Source organism: Anser anser (assembly GCF_964211835.1).
Source record: "Anser anser genome assembly, chromosome: 4".
NCBI lineage: Eukaryota > Metazoa > Chordata > Aves > Anseriformes > Anatidae > Anser > Anser anser.
Window position 1 is genome coordinate 8,550,214 of NC_139724.1, and position 24,503 is coordinate 8,574,716.

Consider the following 24,503-nt stretch of genomic DNA (forward strand, 5'->3'; position numbering starts at 1 on the left):
CAGTATTTAACAAATACTTCTTTACTACCTTCTTGGAATTTAGTGAAAAAGGAGATTAATAGATAAAGGTCTGAGAATAGACATAAACAATCTGTTTCTCACTTTGGGAACTGTAGTTCAATGGATACATTTAGACAAGCATTTTTATAACAAAAAGCTGTGCTAACTGTAGTGCTGGCATCATTGTATGAATGTGAAGTAAAGGAATTTAAATTCAAGAGGAAGCATTGTTAATGAGGAAGAACATGCTTTCTCACGGAGTTAAAAGTTGTCTCTTACATTACAGAGTATCACAAATGTGCTGAAATGAATCCCAAGTAATGCATCTCTATGTGATTATTACAGTCATTTAATTCACCCTTTCTGTCAGGTCTTTTCCTCCTATTAGGAATTATTAATAACTCACATATAATTTCACACTGCTTACCTTTTCTACAAGGTTGGCTGATCTGCATATCAGCTTCTAACTAAAATGCTTATACTGTTGAAGGGAAGGAAAAAGAAATTTCTTTCAGCTGCAAAGTGACTTGTCTACTGAGTAAATATATACTCTAATTATCTCCCTGTTGTAATAGCCAAAGTCCTGAAGTAGGGTTGAACTCGAACCTTGTAGGTATACCTGGAGTAAGGTCTCGTTCATAGTCCTGTAATGGGCTGGGTCATAAAAGAATCTCAGGCATCTTTGTGTTTAGAGATAAATCTAAGGATATGTGTAAAGAAGGAGAAAACTTGATGCAAGTCCAATTTTGTCTTATTTTTGCTTTAATACAGTTCCTAGTGAGAGAGACTTTAAGAACCATTTTGAACAAGCTTGTCTCTAAATCATACAACCTCAAAATTATAAATGGGTTCAAAGGAGGAGATGGCTGTCATTTTTTTTTTTTTCTCAGTCAGAAATGCCAACAAAACACGATCAGTTTTGGGATTAGTCTTTTAACGGCATGCAGAAATAACCCAAATGTAAGAAGGACTTCAAAGTATGTTTCCTGCCCTTCATATTGGATTAATTCTAAATGCTTGATTCAAAAAATCTGAATGTTGAAAAAAAATAGGTTTGGTCCAGGTGTTGATTCTTAAAATTTAGGAATGCTGGAATGGCAGATTTTATTCCTCTGATATGGACACTAAGCTGAGATGTAGGGCTGAGGGGCTGACACCACTGGTCGACACTGAATTTTACGTGTAGTTATTTCCTTATTACTAAGGTGTTATTACTACTGTAATAATTTCCCTATTACTAAGGAATTACTAATTTCCTTATTACTAAAAATTTCCTTATTAATAAGGTGTTATTACCTAGTTATTACTAGGTGAATGTGAAAATACTGCCAGTATGCTGACTTAATGCTTCATGCCGACTGCATAAAGTGTTCAGATATGAAGTAGGTGGACACAAAGAGACAGGAAAAGTATAGCAGGTAACATTTATGCTAACCAGTGTATTTCTCTGTTGAGTCAGAAATGCAGAGGAGCCCTAATATCAACAGGTGACCCTGCAACTTTTTTCTGTCCCGATACCAGCAATATCCACAGTAAAGTATTATCTAAGGTAAGATTTACGGAGATAAAGGAAAAGAGTTTAATGTGTAGCAGAAAATATACTGAAAACTTTTTGAAAATATAGAATATCTCCTAAAGAGCTACTTCATAAAATATGAATAAGAGTTCTATTTCCACTCAGTAGAATGCAATTCATATAAATGTTCTGGCAAGAAGTCAAATTTCCCAGAAAGGAAAATGAATTCAGACTCTGCATAGGGTCTTGCAAACGTACTTCCAGTAGCAGTACATTCCACCTTAATTGATTCTGACCCACTTGGAAAATTCAGCTTTGTATGAAATTATTGATCACGAAAGGCACTCCCACGCTGCCTTTCTCCTTTCATTTATATCAATGCAATGCCATTCAATTCATCAGAGTGGAGGGGAAAACAGAATTGGGCCCCCAATGCCCAATGCAGGAAGAGGGAGACTTGCAACTCATCTGTCAATATGACATTTCCTATCCTCAAGCATACAAATATGGTTCTCACTGTAACTCTACATCAAAAAATGAACTTTAAGAGAATATTTTTAAGTTTATGTTTGTCTGATGCATGAGACAACTTTGCAAGGAAGTGATTTATTTACCACTAGACATAAAACTAGACTTAAATGCAAGCTGGATTTACCTGATTGTAGATATAGGACTTTGGTACACAGTCTTCCTGCAGTTTGCAGTTCATTTAAAAAATAATAATTCTGGATTATTTTGTTCATTCAATTTGAAACCCTTATTGCAGGGTGCTTGTTTGTTTGTTATTTTTAGAAAGTAAGTTTTTTCTCAGGTAAGTAGGCAGATGCAATGGAGCAATATTTTAAAATTCCAGATATAAAGCATGTAGTAGTGTCTGAAACCAGCCTTATGCGACTAGTGGCAGACAGCAATTTTTTACATTATACTTCTGCAGAAGTAATGTTAAGGATGTAGCTTGCTTCAGGCATGTGTATAGGCTGTTTGGCATTAGCACACTAAGGCAGCACAAGCTGGCACTGTTGCTGAAAGGCAGCATCCTGTTCTCACCTTGCCACAGGCTGATTATTCCTCTGCCTCCAAGTTTCTTGTGCCATGCAAACAACTAGAGTGAGAAATTTTTTAAAAAATCAACCCAGAAAAAGAAACCAAATAGTCTTAGCCCAGAACACCTTAATTTACAGAAAAGGCTCAAGAGTACTCGTCTGGCATAGCAGAAGTGTGGAGCAGCATCAGCCACAGGTTCAGTGGCAGCGTTGGTGTCTGCTCATCCAAAGTAAGTGTGCATCACTCAGAGTCAGCAGAAGGCATGTCCTCCTTTCTAGTTCCATCCCTTGGAATTGCGTCTAAACCTTCCAAATGGGAACTGAGTAATTCAAAGCATGTAACTGTCTTTCCGAGTTTGCAAAGGAGAAAACAACAAAGAAATGCGAACTGTTTCTAGTCGCTGTAGTGATGTATTGCCTGAAACCCAACAGCACAATAATAATAATAGTAGTAGTTTATATGACCTGCTTCAGAAATAATCTGCAGATTTATCTCAATCCTGTGTGCCAGTCAGGTAACTGAACACATGTTATGTACAATGCACACAATGTAACCACGGTCTTGTTTTCCTTGATAACATTTCTTGATATTTTTCTTGCTAATAAACACAGTAATAACACTCTTAGCCCAAAGTCTAAGATTACAGAAAATTAGATAACTCTGCCAGCAAATTCTGGGGTGGAGAGAATGTGGTGGAACAGGGAAATGGGAAGATATAGATCGCTGTCACTCTGTAAATGCCTCTGTAATAAAGAAAAACAAACACGATTTTCCTTGAAAACTATGGCATTCCTCTCCTTTTAAGTTCTCTCTCTTGCCCTCCACCCATTTCTTATTACCACGTCTGTTCTATACCAATGCCTGCTCTCCAGACATCTCCTTCCCTCCCGTGGCTCGTTTACCACACAGGGGCCTCCTGCCTGAGTCCTTCCAGGCCCTCTGTTGAGCTCCTGTCCCCACAACGTCCTGCCTAGCCTTACTGTGTCTCCTTTTTTCTCTCTCTTAGCCAACTACTGTTAACCAGGGTCTCCCCTGATTTTCTCTGATCCCCATTTCTCGCCAGTCCCTGAGCTCCTCTCCCACCCCACCCCAGTGAGCCACTCAGGCACTCCATGGTGACGATGGAGCATGTCCTAGGCTAACCTCACAGTTTCCTTTTCTGCTCATTCAGTTGCCTTTCCTCCTTTTGGAGGTAAGACTGAAAAGCTGAAAAGTGCAGAAAGAAGGAGGGAGGAGGACATAACTATCCTACACAGCTAAGCTTGGGACATGTCCTCACATCGTGGAATACAATCATACCAACAGAGAACAGCCACGTTCTCTGCAAATCTTTCCTTAAACCTATTTTTGCCAGCAGAAGAGTGGCAAGGAGATCAAAAATAGCGAATAACACTACCTCTGTTTTGAAGACTCAGCACACGGAACAGAAGAAAAAATGTCCTGCAGTTTGTCGCTTTGCAGAATGCTTTGACAAACACTGCTTTTTAGAAACCTCGTCTAGTATATATTTCATATAATTATTTTGAAAATGACTCATATGGCCTCTACACTCAAAAGAAAAAAAAAATTGTGAAGACTATATTTTAGCAGTGCCAACTGCATTCTAGTTTTCAGTCCCATGGTATAAGCTGTAGAGCTGAGTTGTATGTATCCCTCAGTGTCCCAGGCAATACTTGATATTGTTTTTTTCCCACTACTAAAATCATTGCTTTTTCTTGCATAAATTTCAAAATAGAGAGGTTTTCTTGTTACATGGAAAATATAATAGTTTCAACTTTATTCACAAAACAGTTTAGATCTTCAGCAATTCATGTAATGCATTTCTTGCACCAGGTGAGCTCATATTTTTTAACTATAAAAGTTTCTGTTAACTGGCTCCAACTTACATATTTGCATTCAAATAGTTTCCCAAACTCCTGTGACAGTTAAATTTGCTCCCATATGCAGTAAAATTTCTTTTTTTTCCCCCTTCAAATGTTAAGAAGATGACTTTTTGTCTCTTTATTGTCCTTTACTTAATGATCTTTTTTTTTTTGTCATGCCAGATTTTCAGTTTCCTTTCCTTCTTTTCTTCTCTTATCATCTGTTACTCTTCTATAAACTGTATCTCAACAAAGAGAGATGCTAAAAGAAATACAGAAAGGACAGTGAAAGAAGAAAAAAAGAAAAACACAACAAAAATAACTGAAATTAATTACTCTTATCAGTGTTTTGGATTAGGCATCACTGTAGGAAAGAAAGCAGAGTTCATCTGATTCTTTCCTCTCAGCCAGATTCTGCCATGCTTATTTGGGTTAAGATTACTTTCCTATTCAAACTATCTCACTGAAGTTTGTAGGATAATCATTGCAGCAAATATTTCTCACACTCAAAAAAAAGGGCAGTATCTAGTTTGGAATGGTGTTCATGTAATTACCATCAATCGTTCAGTAGATTATTTACCTCTAAATGGAAATATTTGTATTAGATAGGTAGTTGCTTTCCAAGTTGTGAATCACCTTTAATCAATAGCTTGCCTTTTATTAGGACCCTACACCAAAAAATACCACTTTTGTTCCCTAGCCTATGACTCTGATATACAGAGACACTTTAATTGCTCTGCATTCCTGAGTAATCATTGTATGATGGCTTTATTGCTACCTCTCCCTTATCAGGGCATGGCACTGTTACAGACCCCAGTGATAAATTACCCTTTAGAGAGGGAGAAGACAGTGCCACTTTAACAAGTGCAATAAAGCACTTTTTATACCAGGAGAGTTCAGTGCATTTCCCATTCATCATACACCCTCAGTGATTTTACACAGATTTTACACTGTTGATTAGCTCATTAGTGGGGTTAATTGGATACATTAACTGGCAGAATTACAGCTTGACTATGAACCAGAGGCTGCAGCATTATAAATGACAGACAAACTACAGACATGCATGGCCAGCCTGAAGGAAGTTCTTCTCTTTGATTAACTTTCATTAGGTTTTAATTCTTTCCCTTCTACTTCTATAATTGACTCTCCCTGAATATTTACTCTAGCACAAACTGAATAAGGGAATAGATTACATGAAGCTGCATTTTCCATGGCAGTCTCTCCTGATGTCCCAAATATTCAGAAGATGATGACTAGAAAGTGAGCAGTAAGGAGACTGTTAATAGTTAACTAAGTTAAGTAAAGTATAATTGCAGTAAAGTGTAAATGCAGTCAAATCCTAGCTGCCAGCACATTTCTTGATGGAAAATAGTGCCCACCGATGCACATTCAGGACTCATCCCTGTTCCCCGCACATAGCTTGGATTTTACAGATGAATTAGTATGACATTAAAAGATAGGAAACATTCGGGAAGAGGAATCGAGTCACTGAGTAGCTTTCTGCTTAGCCTAAATTTTGCGCTAGCCTCTGCAGCTGCTGGAATGATGTTGCTGAAGAAGCCTGAGTTGGCGCACCTCACAGACATCCTGAGGATTCCCCAACCGTTTTGTATGCAGTTCATTTTTCCATAAGGGTAATATGATTTCGAACAATGTTGGCTAAAGTGTAAGAATTCAAAATCTAGTGATTTATTGCAAGCAGATGATTTGGTAGCTAAATCAATGGTTTTACACCTGTCTTCTTCTAGGTAGTTCTGGCCATGTGAACCAAGACTTTTCACTTCAGATATTTCACTAAGTCCACCAATTACTCAAACATCTATCAGTCCGGATATATCAGAAGGCTGAAAGGGAAGAAATTCTGCTTGCTTCATCCCCTGTTCCTCTTCCATTCTGACTGAAAAGCACTGCTCCTTCCTTTTAACTGCAAGGTACTGCAGTGGGCAACCGCTCGGGGCAGACACAGGACACAGAGCCACCTCTGATGTCTTTCTTCTCTCCTGCTAGAAGCTCTCCCTGCGTTTGCACACTCTGCCCAGTTTCACAGGTAATGTCTCCAAATACTGTTGTTCATCCAAACATTTATTTCAGAAATTCTGGACACCACCTCGCACATTTGCTGAGGGTTTTATTTTGTGTTTCGTACATCTTTACTAGGGTATATGAACAGGTATATGTGTCTGTAGGCCCAACAGAGTATTTGCACATGCAAATATAAGAAAAAGTAATGCCTAAATCTGTTGAGCACGCAGATGAAAATGTGGAGCAGGACCTCAGGCAAACTCATTTGACTACACAAGCAGGGATTACTTTTTAATAGCTCACGGTGCCTTTTTAGGCCAAAGCTCTTAGTGGGATTTTGTTGTAGGGTTTTGGTTTTCGCTGTTTTTTTGATATATGCCTGCAATATTCGCTGTAAGATTAATGATTGTTGTACTAGGGTGGAACAAGAATATTGTAGTTACAGAAATTGAGCTAATTAGTATGCATAGTTCAGTTTGTGACCTTCATTTTCACTTTGGCTTGCCCATCTGGAAGGGAATATGTTCCTTGGTCTTTTGTATTGAATGGGTCTGATTTCCATCACTGTACATTATCTTAACTTAAATCTCATTTCAGTAAGATAAGCTTTGGGAAGATAGCCATTTATTTTGCCCAGTTTCTCTTTAGGGCGTCTTTCACTTGGGTTTTAATTTCTTTGTTAAATAATGCTAGCTTTGGATTGCTGCTAGTCTCTGAGATTTTTGTGTCTCTTCTGGATAGACCACACTTAGCCGTGAGTGCTAACGCTCAGTCATCAAACCACTCCAGTATATTCCCTCTTAACTACCTCTAAACCATTACTTTCCAAATGATGTTATTATACACAACAAAGTGGCTACAAGCAATTTGAAAATTAAAGATGAGAACTGTGCGTTGTAAAAACCATGCCTACATCAGCATGAAGAAAAGTAGTTTTTTTGTTGACTTAGTTCCAGTTGCTCCAGTTTTTGAAACTGAACGAACATTTTATATGCAGAGACAACAAGACTTGAGTCTTGTCAACAAGACGTGAGCACAGACTGGGAGAAGAACTCAGTGAGAGCAGCCCTGCAGAGAAGGACCTGGGGGTTCTGGTGGACAAAAAGCCAAATGTGAGCCAGCAGTGGGTGTCTGCAGCCCAGAAGGCCAACTGTGTCCTGGGCTGCACCAACAGAGGGGTGGGCAGCAGGGGAGGGAGGGGATTGTCGCCCTTTTCTCTGACCTCGTGAGGCCCCACCTGGAGTGCCGCAGCCAGGCCTGGACCCTCCAGCACAAGAAGGATGTGAGGCTGTACTCATCTGAGATGACTATTTCTTATAGTATCCTCCCTGTTTTCCCTCTCAATAATTTGCTTCCTTTTGGTCTTGCACTTTTTCCCTTTGGGAACAAGATTATTGTCCCATAAACAAGCAAACAGTCACTATTATCCCTTAATTACCAGTAGTGGCATGAAGCTGGAAAATAATATTGTGTGGCTTGTACTATGGATGTTGTTATGTACTGCACTTAGTGACAGGGAGCTTGATTCTAAGCCTGGTTTAGCACTGCCAGAACTAAGAGGCTCAGGCTGAGATTTGCAGTCTCACAGGCATCACTACCCAGCTTCTGATGCTGTTACTCGTGTTGAGTAGCTCTGCTTTGCAAATGGCCCTGCTGAAGTGAGAGGGAATGCCGACAGAGTACTGCAACGATACCCAGCATGAATAAACATATTTGAACCTGTCCTAGTGTTTGCAAACTCTTCCTCTGGAAATCACAGTAGGCATCAAAGACAGATGTAACATGGTGTGACTGCAGAAGTAGGCTTCTGGCACCCTTTAGCCACAGGCACAAGAACATATCTTATCGTAAATGCATGCGAAGTGTCCTTCGAGTCAACAAAACTGTTCATGCACCTAAAGCCAGACACTTGTGCAAGCACCTGGATTGTTTGTGCAGGCACGATGCGTGCTGCTGTAGTCTCAGAGTTCCCAGGTACTTTTAGCCCAGAAAAGCCACCAAATGGTTGAGGCTGTGCACGAGCTGGTGCACGCTGCTCCCAGTCACTGCAGGTAGGGAGCACATCCAGGGCTCTGCCCTGCTCCTGCCGCATGTTCACATCGCAGCTGCTGCGTTCACTTAGCTTAACAATCTGGAACTTCCTAAACAAACCAAAGGGAAAGCACAAACAGAAGAGCTGTTTGCCCTGGTTTCTGGTCAATTAAGTGCTCCTTTTCCTAAGACAGGTTTTCTTCCCCATTAATTAAAGCTCTTACACTAGCACAGTTCAACAGTACCACGCAGACAAGGGGCTGGGCACCAGAGCTGAAAGCTTGGTGGCTATTGCTGCTCAGCCAAGTAATTTGGTTCCCCAGTTTGCTCCTCAGTCCCCCGACCAGCTGTGCTACATCTTATGTTAGTTTTCCTCCCAGCCCTGTATTGAAATGAACGAGTTATCTCTGAGGCAAATGTGTGTGCAATTCTGCACCTGGTGCAATTACATAAAGGCATCGTGCTGGTGGCATACAGCACAACGTTCGCATGGCTTTAGGTATTATGAATTTAAAAACTGTTTTGCAAAACTATCTTTAGATTCTAAGGAGCCTGGGGGAGCCCTGATAACCTGGGCTCAGTGTGGGCAACAATTATGTTTATGTTGCTAACATAATTATTATATTATTATTATATTACTAAGATTACAGTATACCTTCATGCAAACTGCCCATCGAGGGTGGCCCAAACGCACACTGGAGATACCTCTGACAGTGTAACAGCCGAGATAATCCAATTCCAGCTCCTGACAACAGTACCTGGAACTGTTTAATTCACTGCTGTGGGTAGATAGCACTGGGTGGATAGCTCTGAACTGCTACTCTGGGCTCAGGGACACTCACCAGGGCAGATGCCTTCAGAAATGTGGTGTAACCTATAGGAACCACCTGGCTTAACGTGACTCCTTTCAAAGGAGTTGCCTGAGTCTCCATTATAGCCACTGGCAGATGGTCTTCAAAAGTCATTTGCAGTTTATATTTATCAGCTGATGTTTATCAGCTGGCTATATGAACAATATGTGGTATCCAGGTTAAGAACCTAGTAAATTAAAAGCCTGAGTCTAAATTATTCCGAGGGATAAAAACAGTAATTCCCAGAGCTTGGATTAAAAAAAAAAAAAAAAAAAAGAAGAAGAAGAAGAAAATAAAGTGCCTGTATTTGTTGACTTCAGTCTCATTTACAGTTTGGAAGTTCCAATTAAAACTTTCAATTCCTTTTGCCAATGGACTTGGAAAAAGGAAACAATTTGATAATATTAAACCTTAATTCTTCCATGAGTGTTGGTTTGGGAAAACTAATTTGTGAGTGTACCCTGCAAATGAACAATGTGAAAGGTATAAAACTGGCTGGAATCTGACACAGAGAAGGAAAAGAAGTCTCAAGGAAAGGCTCCCCACGTAACTGGATGAATAATTACATCAAATAAGATACAGGGAAACAGCAGAGAGTCTATAGATGAAAAGGGAAAAAAGAACTGATTGATAAAAAAAAGCTATGTCTTACGTGATAATGCTAAAGGTTTTAGTGAGAATTATGACAAGGCAAGCTGAGGTAGAGCAATCAAGTAGATTAAAAGCGCCACCAAAATGGCCTTCGGACAAATGCTAAAAGTTGTGAAAGAAAATTGGGATCTTACTTAATGAGAAATAGGGGAGAAATTGAATTTGCAGGTATAAATGAAAAAAAAAAAAAAGACAAACATCTCACCTCAGTTTTCTAAAACAACGGTGAAATAGGTTACTAGAAATAATTCAGGGTGGCTCTGAACAGGGGAGCCCTGCCAAAATAAGGATAATACTACCTTGCTTAGGAATAACAAGAGAAGAGCTGTCAGTTAAGAGAAGATAAAGAAAATAACCAGATATCTTATGGCCAGACTTCGCAAAATTTTGCAAATTTGCAAAATTTTGCAAAGCTATGGAAATTCTGATGGAAAAAGTAAAAAAAAAAAAAAAAGGTAAATAGAATATGTAGAATATGTATTTATTAAAGGCAGATTCATACTAACCTGACACCTTTCACTGACCTGATAGATGATCTAGGAAAGGGAAGCAAGTATATGTGTGCATCACTGTATGTAGCCAAGGCTGATGGTAAAGTCAAAGTCACATTTAAAAATTATTTGTTTTTAAATATCATAATTTCTATCTAGTAATTTATTCTGTTCTGGAAGATCTGAATTATATTATGTTGGTAGAAAAACTGTAGAAATAGACAGCTTGTTCAATTGCAGAATCCTTGTAAAGCGTCTAGTCTTTTTTGTTGTCATTGCTACTTCCTTACATAGCTTGCTCTCCAGCTATTCTATGATTCATATTCTGTAATGCAATTTTGGCCACTTTCCTTCCCTCTGAATTGATGTTTCTTTCCGTTGCTGTTAGCTAACATGTTATTCAAATTCAAAACATTATTATATTTCTCCTCTCTCTCTCATTTTTTTTTTCTTCCCCAAGATCAAACCTTATTAACATCCTGGCTCCAATTCCTTCTATTTCTCTGTATGCTTATAGTATACTCATATACCTTCATGTTTTACAAGGGAAAGAGAAAAGGCCCCCTCAACCTGATTGATAGGGGAAATCCAGTTTCCAAAATTCTTGCCTTCCCCTCTCCAGTATCACAGTTTTTACACCTCATTAATGGGATACAATCACACACACAAATACTCTTTTACTTCATTTCTAGACAAAAACACAGGCATTTGTAGCTATTCGTCCTCCCTATCACAATTGCAGTGTTGTTTTACTCCTGTACAAGTTTCTTGATCTTCTGACCATTACAAGGTACTTTCAAATCATTCTATAGACATCTTTTAAAAGCTATTTTAATTAATTAATATAGCACATGTGGCTAGATATATGAGTCAGGATTATAAATCAGATGTTAAAGGGTATTTTTTGTGTTAAAAAGGATAAATTTTATAGGCCTTGGTCCTCATAAAAGGCTAGGTTCCTCTTTAGGTCACTTTGAGGAAATATCTGCAATGTGATTATTTTAAAATATTGACCTTCCTACTATGTGCAGGTTGCTCCTATGTACAGTTTGTTGTTGTTGTGTGTGTGTTTTTTTGTTTTTTTTTTTTCCTTTTAATAGAACTGGAACAGTTGTAATTTATTACATGGTTATGGAATTTATAATCCAGCCTCAATTAGCGATCAGAAGGGATTCTTTCAACTGAAGGAGTAACAAGGTATACTCCCCATTAGCTCCACATGTCAAGGTTAAGTAGTTTGGATGGATGGTGAAGAGAATACACAGAAATTCATAAACAGCCACATAGCTATTATTTATGATCTTTGGAAGTGGGCTTTCAGCAGCAAACAAATAGGCATCAGAAGCACAGCTGTACAAATCAGGCCAGTCCCACGGCGCCCAGCTGAGCCATACCACTTCACACCACCTCACTGTCTGCAGCTTTTGCTGGCATTTGCAGGGATGGACAGCACAGCACTGTCGAACAAGTGCCCAGTTTCTTCCCCCTGCCTTTGACCTCAACAAGAATTTCTGGAGGCCTCTATTTCCAAATAGCGTGCCCCTGAACATAGCTTAGCTTTTATTTTTTCTGATGTTCCTTTTGCTCTTGTGAGATCTGCTATGCCTAGCCCCTTGTTTGAACAGTTCAGATTTCAGATAAGCCTTTCTTAAACCATGACTACAAAGAACAGAAAACACATCTTAGATAAGTACAAAATGAACCGACACGATTTCAACAATTACATTTAAATCCTGCCTATGGATTTCTTAAAAGTCTTGGCTACCACCACAGTATCTGTGATGCCCCCTCAGATCAGTACAGACCCTTCAGCTAGCTTCTCTCTCTCCCTTGCCAAGCCATGGAGACAACTTCACCTAGGACAGTGTCTTGAGGGACAGAGGTGATTACGCAGATAGAAAGAAGTGTCACTGGTGAAAGCATGCTTCCCTACTTCTGAGGCCTTAGTGGGAGAGGGAAGGTGTGACTGGTTTGGCCTGGCATGAAAGCCCAGGCAGGAGAGCCATGGGCAGCATGACAGGCACCTGAAAGCAGGCAGAGCCACATGGTCATTTTTCCTCCTTGCAAGTGAGAGCTTGCTTTGCTGGAGCATTTCCCACTGAAGCCTCGTCAACAGAGTGGAGTCAGTTAGAGGTGAATGACAAATCCACTTAACAGAGATCACTCTCTCCTGGAGGAGCATGATGTGCAAAGCTAAAGAACAGGGCAACCTGTTCTCCCTGCTTCATGACTTGTAGGCTTAGTTTTCTGTGCGTTTCCAGAGATGCACTGTAAGAAGAACCTCTGCACAGACCTGGATGCACGGAGTTTTTAGTGGAGGCACCCGCACATCTACCCCAAAGCACTGTCATAGCTAAATACTCAGCAGCTTCTTCTCTCCCTCTCTCCCTCCCTCTCTCATCGTTATCAGATTATACTCAACTCTTCAGCAGAGCTTATATCCTGAAGTCCAGACTGTGTGTCCCTAGCAGTCACTGTTAGCCCAGCTATGCAAAATACCTTCTGGATAGTGTTTACCAGTTGTGTTCCCCTGGAGTTGTAAATAGGACTGAAAAATTTGCACCCCTGCGGGCTCCTTGCCCACAGCAGTTACTCCATGTGCTTTCTGCTTAAGGGCTATTGCTCTCAAGCGTACTTGTTCTCTCACACTTATGCAAGAATACATGTATAAATATACACACAAAGGATGCCTGCCTCAAAACAGCTCTGATTCACCATGTAAATACAGAGAATAGCAGGTTTTTAACCAGAATACATCAGATAACATTTTTCCTTCACAAATTCATGGCTCAAAAATCAAATTCAAATTCTGTTTCACAAAGATCCTATCAGCTACATATGAAAACAAGAATTTTACTGCACCTAATGCATAATAGGAGGCATATTACCAAAGCTGAACACTGATAAAATACAGGTGTACAACACATCATCCTTCAGAACTTAATGAAACACAGGAAGAAAATTGTCCTTCACAGAAGAAAGATACTTGGTAGGGGATGGGAGTTGACTTCCCTTCTGCTAAGATGCCATTACCATTCAAAATCCTTATTTACAACGTGACACAAAGTGCTGTCCAGATTTTGCTAAATCCTCACTTGTGGTGAAAACTATCTGGATCTACTTACTTGTGCTCCTGATTTTAGTGAAGCAACTGATGGCAGACCCTGGCCCCATGTCCCCTATTATTTATACTTATAATATGATTTTTACACTGCCGATGGGCAGTTATTTCAATTATTCTGGGACATATTTTCTCTCATTTGTATTTTGCACGCAGGGTTTTACACTGAAAATCTAGGTATTGTGTGTCTTTTATTTTAAAAAAGCAATTCTCTTGAAGATCTTACAGTGTTTGCATATGACAGAAGAGATTTACAGACAAATTAAATTTTAGTACATTCTCACTAGAACTGTAGCTGTTAAGAAATTCAGAAAGAGTGGGAATATAAATCCACAAATTTCAAGCAATATGTGGAATGTTGCCAGATTTAGAAATAATCCAATAATGTCGTATTTTGGAGGTAAGAGATCTTCAGTCTAGCAGCAACTTAAAGCTCATATCTCACATTACTAAGTTCATATTTCATGGAATTCATACATACTTAGATTTCTTTTTTTTTTGCTACAAAGGTGATGAATTGCAAAAGAAGATGTCACATCAAAACATAAACACAAGAAGAGAAAATTTGTTGCAAAGTTTTACTGTTTCCATAGAATTGCAAGCATCAGCTGCAGTGCAAAATTATAGCTCATTATGAACTGTGCTTGATACAAGACACCTGCTTACTCTGCTTCAGATGCAAAATATCAGGATATTCACTCTTTCATTAAACTGAATACAGTCTGGTCACCTTATGAACCTATTTATGAGCTCATGATTTAGTTGGTATTCAAAATACATCCACTAAATTAAGTAAAAAATACACGGGAAGTTGTACACAGTGGTAACAATGCAAGATTCATTAGACACTCACTAGAGCATGATATGACACAAAGCCATGTAGCTGGACAACCTTAGAAATGACATAGTTGTCCAGTTTATGCAGAAATATAATGCCAAAAGAAACCTACCTAGATCCTTTCCTCTCTTAACGAGATTTTTACTCTTCTCAGGCAGTACAACTCATCCAGGAATGTGTCTTGATGTAGAACGTCCTCTGATGTTGGCCAGTTTTATGCCATTTATCCTCTTCCCCTCTGCATTCAGCTGTAAAGATGTTCCAAAAGAGAAATAAAGATGAAGGGAAACCTAATTGGATCCTGATATCTGACTAAAAGTCTCAACAAGAACACCCTGCACACATGGTTTGCTGGAATAGGTGACTGAGGCATTTTGAGTTTATAGCTACACGTATAGACTGAGCTGTGCATAACAAAAACATACATCTAATTACTCTTTGGCTGACAGAAGAGGATCTGGGGGATGCAAGGTGAGAAAGAGAGGAAAAGGACCGACTCTTAAGCTAGCTTTGGTCAACTAATAGTAAAATATTGATTATTAATATTTTTTTTGTTTTTGTTGTCATGGGAAAGTGCACTATAAGCTCACTGCTAGAACTTATATTCAAACTGTAGAAATATGAACATATATTTAAAGCTAGAGCAAATTGTAGCAGGTACAATATCCTTTTTTTACCAACCAGTATAACTTACTGCAAGTGCAGATACACTAAGCACTTTAATTATCCTTATTACTTTTTGTTCTAAAATCAAATGCAGAAATGCAGAACAACACAACTTCTCCACAACCCTTCACACCTGCGTGTGATGCTTCCCTAAAGGACCTTCATTCTTTCATCAAAGAAGTCTAGTGTCAGCTGTAAGCTGGTGCTGCTTCATCAAAAGCAGAGCAGTGGTGCTGATTTACACCAGCTAAGTACATACATTCAAACAGCATCAATTAAATGTCACAACTTGTGTGACCAGGGAAGGGGAACATTTGTGCTGAGGAGGCAAGATTATGCTAATGCTGCCCTAGACAAAGCAGTAAGGATCTTGGTTTTGAAAGCCTGAAATTTTGAAAAATGAAGCAAACTTCAGTGCCACTAGTTTTGCTGACTTTTTTAATAAAAGAAGTGAGTCTGTCTGTGAGGTTGTGAGAAATATTCAAGTATACAGGCAGAAGCATGGCTTGCCACTCATTAGTTTGAAGATGTTTTCTTGGATGAAGCCTACGCATGTGATATCCCACAACACAATGCCCACAATGAACCCAGACATATTTCTCTAACAAAAAGAAGATCCAAAAATGCTGCAGTGTATGAGAGAGAATAGAGATTTAATATTGCTGGAAAGACTGTTTGAATGAACTTCTTATTATAGAAAGAGATTGAATCTTGCCAGAATAAAGAAGTACAGATAACAACAACTTGATCAGCCTAGCCTATTATGGGATTCTCACACAGTAGAAGGGAGTAACAGTGTTATCTGCCTTCTTAAGGACTTTGGTAGGAGGAACACGTAGCTTTTCCAGAGCCTTCCCAGTTGAAGTTGCAACAGCAGTGGCTTTCCCTGCTGCCCCTGCATCCAATTCCAAACTTTTTCTGTTTTGCATCCAACATACAGTGTTACAACACATCTAAGATGGATGGTTCCGCATCAGAAGCCCTACATTAAAATGAATTTGGCTTATAGCTTTAAAACATATTCTCTAAAAATGCCCGTTATTACTCATTTGCAATTCAAGTCTATAGGTTCCTAGAGCCATGCTCTTCAAGGCTAAGAATAAAAGACGAGCATGCTGCATTTTTTCCTGCCAGCCACATACCTGAGGAAGGGTGGATACTCTTCTACTTTGGACAGCAGGAATGTTGTTCTTAACTAAGTGTCTGGCTGTTGAATTGTCACAGTGGTAAGGAGTCTTACCCAAGTTCCTTTCGAAGTAGTTAGTGGTATGATCCAAATTACTAGCTAGTAATCCTGTAGCTAGTATTAATTTGTCTTTACCTACACTCCTTTTTAGATGAATTCTTGCATGGTTTTGTATTCACAGATGCACACACACAAATACACAGTGAGGCACAGAAGATCTGATTACACTAGTACATTACATGGGGGAAAGACTTAAGGAAAAAAAGGTGGAAGGGCATGTTTTCTGAATTCATGCCTATGGTTACACCAGCCCCCTTGCTTGGGACCTGCGGTCTAAAGCTCCACAGGACTTACTGTTACCCCACGGCTAAAGTAGCAGTCAGTTCTGCCACTGAACTGATGTCTCATAAGCAACAGGAGTTATTGCTGCCTGCGGGCTGTAGTAGAGGTCACAGTCTCGACCTGCCAATGTGGTGCTTTCTGTGTTGGAGGGAACTCCTCTTCATTTCCCCTGTCATACCTTCAGGGCCCAGGATGGTTAGTCTGAGGGTGCACTGGGTTGAGAACCTGGCCTTTTAGGTGAGACTATTCAGTTGAATGCTCTTTCACATAGCAGGCTTCACTTTCTCACGTCAGATATGTATCTCTGTTATGCTTACTGCTTTGAAAGAATGACCTCGTAAGGAAAATAGAACGGTATCTGTTCTTGTTCTTCTGTCACAGAAGAGTGAAATCAAGATTCATCTAAAACACTAAGGCACAATTTCTATTACACCTCCAGCTCACAATGAGCTCAATGGCACTACTAAAAAGATCTAATTTTTACTGCCTCTATTATGTTCTTGAAGTATTTTAATGGAACAAAATAAGGAAGAGGAAAAACACATCTCTTCCAATTTCATCAGATTTACAGATTCTGTTGAAACATCCATCATTTTGCTGGGCAATTTTTTTCTGTAAGTGAAATGACAACTATCCTCTTTCGATCACTGATAAAAATAAATTATTAAAAATGTATGCAAACCAACTGTCCATCAAGACAACTGGAATTTTGTCTGAGACACGAATACAGGATGAGTCTTATTATTTGAAAAAAATTCCTGTTTCACTGATCTTTAATCACATCTGATATGCTTATGCAATATACGCTGATATGTGCCCAGTGTCCAGTACAGTGCCCAGTATGAACAGTGCCCAGTTATTGAACCCAAACCATGCAATACATAGGAAAACTTTAATTTGGAAATATTATCTGGATATAGATATCTAATTAAGGAGAATTCACATTAAGGAGAAATCGCATTAATTCATTATGATGACATGTCCATAGATATTATCCTCCCATTTGGTTGTAATGGCATATTACCATTATAATGAGTATATTATTGCTACAAAGCACAGAATTTAGCAGCAGCTTGAATCTTCTGTTCTCTCTTTCTTTAAAGATATGAGGGCATTAGATGTACCTGATGATGACTTTGCCAGACTAAAAATTCATATAGGAATGCTAAAACTAACATTAGCATAAAAAGGAATACAATAAATTAATTCTAAACCTTCAGGAAAGGAGAAGGTACACAGATGATGAGACTGTAGAGCTTTTAACACTTTATACTGAAAACAGAGAGCACAGAAAAGCATTAGTTCCATGGAGAATTGCCTTAATTGCTTTGACCCCAAAGGGTAAAACATTAGGAACACCTCAAGAGCTACATATTCTGTACAAACAATGGTGCCCTCAAGCAGAATGTCATCTTTTCACTCTGTTGCTTTGATTTTGACCACTGCCTTCAGTATAATCAAGTATGGCAATGTTTAATCCTACATTTCTACATCCAGATACTACAAATCATCATTAAAATCAGAAAAGGATTCACAATTAGTAACCAACTTATTCCTTGTACACGACGAAGGCAAGAACAACTTTATACACACTCCATGGAAAAAAAAAAACATACTGTAACAATTTGATACATTTAATTATACTAATTAAAAATAACCTAATAAATGTGTTTAATAAATCTAAAGATTAGTTATAATTTTCATTTTAAAATATGCAGTACTTAGTTGATATTACTTACAGAATGTGAAAATGTGACAGAAGCTTATAATACTGTAACACTGATGCACTGGACGATTATTTGTCCAGTAGGTTGGTTAATACATTTTGTACTTGTATGCATGCTATGAGTTAGAGCACATAAAGTGTATATTTAATAGATGTATTCCATTTGCTATGCCAAATCAGTTCCATTTATCTGTTTCTATTAAATTTCCTATCTGTTCTAAAGACAGGCTCATTTGTGTCTCTCAGAGGTCATCTTCAAAGCTTCATTTATGCTGTTTTTTAACTTTTATACATGCTCTTCTGTTTTATAAAGCTTTTGCTATTTTCTGTTTTTCTTTTTCCTATCATTTCTGTCCACAAACAGTTACAAAGACTTGCTGTATAGATCCTTCTCAGGATCAGACCTCTCAGACTTGAGCGTTTCTGTATGCAACAATACTTCTGATGGTCTTTTTTTAATAGAAAATGACAAAACCCTGAGCATCTTGATTCATCAAGAGAAATAACAACTGGCATGCATCTTCATAAGGCAGACACAGACCTGTGGCTCTTCAAATTTCTTAGGCTTTTAATTATGTCTTTACAAATTAATAATAATGAAAATGGTTATGTGAGCTCACCATAGAAATTACAAGTTTAAAAATGCATTCATGTTTTTGCAGAGCATTATTTGTATGGATAAACCTGGCAGATTTGCAACCAAACTGTGAAGAAAGAGCCCAGTTTCCCAGAATGGGGGCTTTTTCTGTGTGGGTTAATGTAGTAATGCCCATAATATTATGGAACTGCTCTGCATGGGTGGGATGTATCAGTCTTGAATCCATACTCTTCTCTGCTCTTTTTCTCATCTGTGCAACAGATGCGGAGGAGAGAGAAAGAAATTATCATCATAAATAAAATCTTCTTACTCATCTTTGGAGAAAGTGGGGTATTCTTCTCCATGTCTAAACAGATATCTTTTGGCTGATGGGTTCTCACTCTCTTTTGATTGGCAGACTATCTGCCTGATGTGCATGTTATTTACAGAGAAGACCACCCTATTTTTGGTTTTGAGTGTCGGTGACTCTCAACGCTGACAATGTCGATGTACAGTTCCTTACACTTGAGGAAGCACTAAACACATGGGATCAATTTCCAATTTACATCATGTAGATCTCACATTTCTGTTTGGTATATGGCTTGGGCAGTTGCAATTACATAGTGTATCTGCCTGTTGCTGGCACCTAGGAGCATGGCATTTCAATTCAGAAAGAATACCAACTTTTATAAAATCAATTCATATATCCTATCCCATGCTGTTAAGATCAAACTGGCTCTAATGGCATACTAACCTTTTGTTTATGTAACTGCATGGAGAATATTTGGTATATTAGATCTCATCACAGTAATATCTAGATTTCAGAAAGACTCTCTTTTTTATCTGAAAATCCTCATATGCCTTACTGTGGAGGTTATTCATATATACAGACAAGGAAACAGTATCATGGGGAAGTGAATTACCTTTCTGAAGTCATTCATGCTGGGCCAGTAGCAGTTTGGGGAGAAAAGGTCCTACCTCCTGTATATATCAACATAAGCAAAATACAACTGAAATTATTTAGACCAAAGAAATTGTTCCAGAATTATGAAGAAGATCTAATATGAATCAATTACATGTTCTCCTCCAGTTTTCAGTGGCCTGTTCCCCCCTCTATGTGAAAGGACAGGGCTGCTCTGATCAGCTGAGTTCTCAGCTGCATGCATTAGCTTTTTGGCGAGGATCTTCTGCACTGTGGGAAAGCAAAGCTCACTAGAGTTGGCAAGAGACCAAAGTCAGGACATGCTGTTCAGCCTTCTAGATTAAAAAAAAATGGTATCAAAATGAAATGAGTCACCAGGATAATACAGACTGTATAAATTTAAGTAGCACTCACAGAATGGGAAAGCAGTACCCTGGGTATTCATCATAGTTGTGTCAAATCTAATGTGCAACAAAATTATGATGAATTCTGGATGACAGATGACAAATCTTTGTGAGTGAATGTGTCCCTGAGGGCAATAGCAATGAGGAGAGTGAATAGGCCACAGAAAAGAAAATACATAAATGTATACTCCTAAATTCACCAAGTTAGACTTTGTCACCAGTAGGCCATGCATAAATACATCCAGTTACAGCTACCCTTGTGCTATGGGTTATGTTGACCTGAGGATAAGCAGCCTATTTCTAACTATATGGGCAGGTGAGAAGTGAAGGAAAGAAAGCAGATGGAGACTTGGCTACATCTCACTACACAAAAAAGTGACTAAAGTTCCCGCATGTATGTGTTGGGGTGCCATTTTGACATAGTGGCACTTGAGGTGCTCTAAGGTACTTCACTTGGATGCTGGCTGCCGCTTCAGAAGACATAGGTCTCTTGTAGGTCCTATTTCTTAATCTGTTAGCTCCATTTGATGTGGAATCTCAAAAAGCATTCGATGCCTTATATGGAGCAGTGAATTGAGCCCTAAAAATGTCACATCTGGCACTCTAGGAGGTCAGCAACCAGAATGAACAATAAGAAGAAAGAGAAGAATGGATCTCTGATCTGTAACATCATCTTTAGCATGACCTTCCGGCAGAGAAGCAATGACGGTCCCATTGTCTCCATGCAGACACAGAAGTTGGCACTACCACTCTTTAAAATCCCAAAGTGCAAATAGCTACTGTAACTTGAGAACTGCCTTAAAAAATAATAAAAAAAAACAAATAAATAAAATAAAAAAATCACCACCACCAAAAAAAAAAAAAACAAAACAAACAAAACAAAGAAAACCACACCTCAGTCCACAAATGCATTTTTCTTTTATTAAAAAATAAAATAAAATAAAAAACCAGTTATTATAGAATATCTTTCATCTTAAATGGAAGGAAAAGCTGAGGTAATCTCATTCCTACTCTGCGATAAACATTAACAATTGCTGACGTTTTAATGGTGAGTACTTTGGGTCTGAGAGACTTAGATGGATGGAGTAGATTTCCTGTATATATTTGAATATATTTGTTCTCACTGAATGAATATACACATGCTCTCATTCTCTATGAATATATTTTAACATCTCTCTACATTTACTACAGTACATGATATAACATTCAGTTTGACCTTTTAAGCTAATCGCTACTTGTCACAATAAAGATATTTTAGACACGGAAAATATCTAAACCTCAGCTGTCTTTCAGCTTCACTGTAGTGCCCTGATGCTGTCAAATATGTTTTAGAAATGCATAACACATTGTTCCAAAAGGAAGGCTCCTGTTACCCCGAATGGAATCATCTGTGGCCAACATTTTCCATTTATGTATTCTAAACTGATCATTGAATCTTATAGCTGTATTCAGCTTATCCTGAATTTTGGCAAGAAAAAAAGTAAAATAGTATGTAAAAAGAACACTTTTGAAACTGGATTGAGTTTCTGAAAATTAGAAGCTTCATGCAGTTTTTAACAACAGGGAAAGAGGAGGACACATTAACCACATATTCTTGGGCCAGTACAGCCCTTTTCAATTCATGTGTCACCTTTTGTCATGCATAAAGCTCTACATGCTTCTCTAATTGGGATTTCCTTTTTGTGCACTACCAGCCAACCTTCCTGTCCTGTAACAGAGAAACTTGGACAGTGGTAATGCATGTGTAGGCATTGCCTACTCCTAAGCTCTGTTTCAGGATAGATGGGACAATTTATATTCATCACAGATTCTGCTACCATCTCTCTACAAACTCGGGCACATTATCCCAGTGCTAGCCACAGTTCAGAGTATTTCTCTTCCACCTGTGTACTGGGTTTATGTGGCAAGGTTTTTGTAGCGGGGGGCTGCAGGGATGGCCTCTGTGTGCAGAATGTAGTAGCTGCCCCATGTCAGAGCAGAACCAGCTCCAGCCAGCTCCAAAAGGGACCTGCTACTGTCCAGAGCTGAGCCAGTGAGCAATGCTGCCTGTACCTTTGGGAGAGCAGACTGAAGAAAGGGAAAAAACTGCTCCACAAGAGCAGCTGTGAGAGAGGAGTGAGAAAATGTAGAGACAAAACATCCCTGCAGCCCCCAAGGTCAGTGCAGCAGGAGGGCAGGAGATGCTCCAGGCACGCAGCAGCAGTTCCCCTGCGGCCTGTGGAGAGGCCCCTGGCGGAGCAGGCTGTCCCCCTGCAGCCCACGGGTCCCACACGGAGCAGATCTCCACGCTGCAGCCCGTGGAGGAGCCCCCGGTGGAGCAGGTGGATGTGGCCTGGAGGAGGCTGCGGCCCATGGAGAGGAGCCCACGCAGGAGCAGGGGGGCTGGGGGGAGCTGCCGCCCGTGGGGGACCCGTGCTGGAGCAGTTTGCTCCTGGGGGATGGACCCCGTGGTACGGAGCCATGTGGGAGCAGTTCTTGAAGAGCTGTGGCCTGTGGGCAGCCCCCGCAGGGTCAGTTTGGGAAGGACGGCATCCCGTGGGAGGGACCCCACGGGGAGCAGGGGCAGAGAGGGACCGTGAGGGAGCGGTGGAGACAAAGCGTCATGGACTGACCGCAGCCCCCGTTCCCTGTTCCTCTGCACTGCTCACGGTGAGGAGGTAGAAGAGGATGGATGGAGTGAGGGGGAAGGTGTTTTTAGTTTGCTTTCAGCTTCTCACTGCTCTAGTCTGCTAGTGATAGGCAATAAATTATATTAATCTCTCTACTCTAAGTCTGTTTTGCCCATGACGATAATTGTTGTGATCTCCCTCTCCTTATTTCAACCCTTGAGCCACTGCCATTGTATTTTCTTCCCCTTTTTCTTTGAGGAGGGGGAGAGAGAGAGCAGTGTGGTGGAGTCCAGCTGCCCTTCAGGGTAAAACCACCACAAGATGAAATATTTACTCCAGAAAAAGGTAACTAATACTGCATGGCCATAGGTGTTAGGGCCCTTCCTCAGACCTCCAGTCCATCTGCCTTAATCACACAATGGGAAGCGGGAATTAGAAGGCAGAACAGTTCCAGGTCCTCTGCTGGGAAGTGCCCCAAATCTTCACCTGCCTTTGCAGTCCAGGGAAACTGAATATTGTGTGAGGTTTGCAGAAGTCTATCAGCTATCGGAAATGGATTTTTTAATAAAGGAAGTTTGAAATTCCTCACCTTCATTCAGTTCATCGACTCAGTAGAGCTTAATCCTAAAGAAAAACCATGGACACCAATGTCCCCATACTACATGTCCTGTAAGAATTTCACCTGCAAGTTATTGAAAAAGGAAGACTTGCATTTGAGATAGCTCCTCTCTGACACTAGTGTTTGGTTATCTCAACTAAGAAAATTTGGAGGATATAGAAAGTATTCTCTTCCTCAAATTTCAAATGAAAATGAAATTTTTTACTAGAAAATATGAAAAGGAAAAAAAGACTATGGATGCAGAGTTTGCCAGGCTGAATGATTGAAAAAATATTCTGTTATTTTTTTCATAACATTTCAGTTGTGTTGTTCATGTACAGCAAAAAGAAGAAATAAAAAAAAAGACAACTCGTATCAGATTACTGTGTTTAATTACCTCTGCTTTGCTCACTTTCTCCAAAATTGTTTTATTCTGAGATTTTTATTTATTTATTTATTTATTTCTCCAGAAAATACTTCAATTATTTTTTAGACCTGGTTAATTTTAGCTGTATGTATCAGGGAAGAATGGGCAACATATCTAATACTTATGAGTTGTATTTTGTAAACACATATGCATAAACCTAGTTTTAAGCATATAAATACTACCATTAAAATCTATAGGACGAGCCACATATATAATGTACATTTCCACAAAATGAAACTTTACAGCCCATGTCCGTTGCAACATGTTGGGGCCAGGAAACAGTTATTAATATCTAAAATAATACTCTCATGAATAAATGTATGAGTTTTCTGTTCCCTGTAGCATATTTTTAGTAGCTCTCTTTTTTATTGTCATACATTTCTGAGACCGCTATTCTGGTATCTTTAAGAACACTCTCCCACACTACATTGCTTGTTACATATGTAATTAGCAGCACATCTGTCTGATATTTGTAATGGACTTTGAGTACTGAATTTCTTTACTGACAAACATTGCCATTGAATGATATCTTATTGTCACATTTTCAGACAATATGTATTCCATAAAATCAACCAAAGACTGGATAAGCAGCATGGCACCTTTAAAACCTTGGAGGGCT

The 24,503-nt window shown here is 39.2% G+C and overlaps 1 long non-coding RNA gene across 4 annotated transcripts in view; it reads right to left on the bottom strand.

Annotated features, from left to right (window-relative positions):
- Positions 1 to 24,503, bottom strand: part of LOC310899347 — a 343,657-nt gene that overhangs the window by 126,191 nt on the left and 192,963 nt on the right. For 3 of the 4 annotated variants that reach the window (XR_014584218.1, XR_014584219.1, XR_014584220.1), the window contains one exon: positions 14,540 to 14,675. This is a non-coding gene — a long non-coding RNA (uncharacterized lncRNA). Of the gene's footprint in view, positions 1 to 4,305; positions 4,685 to 14,539; positions 14,676 to 24,503 lie in introns of those variants that run through there. The other variant, XR_014584221.1, reaches the window with a different exon arrangement.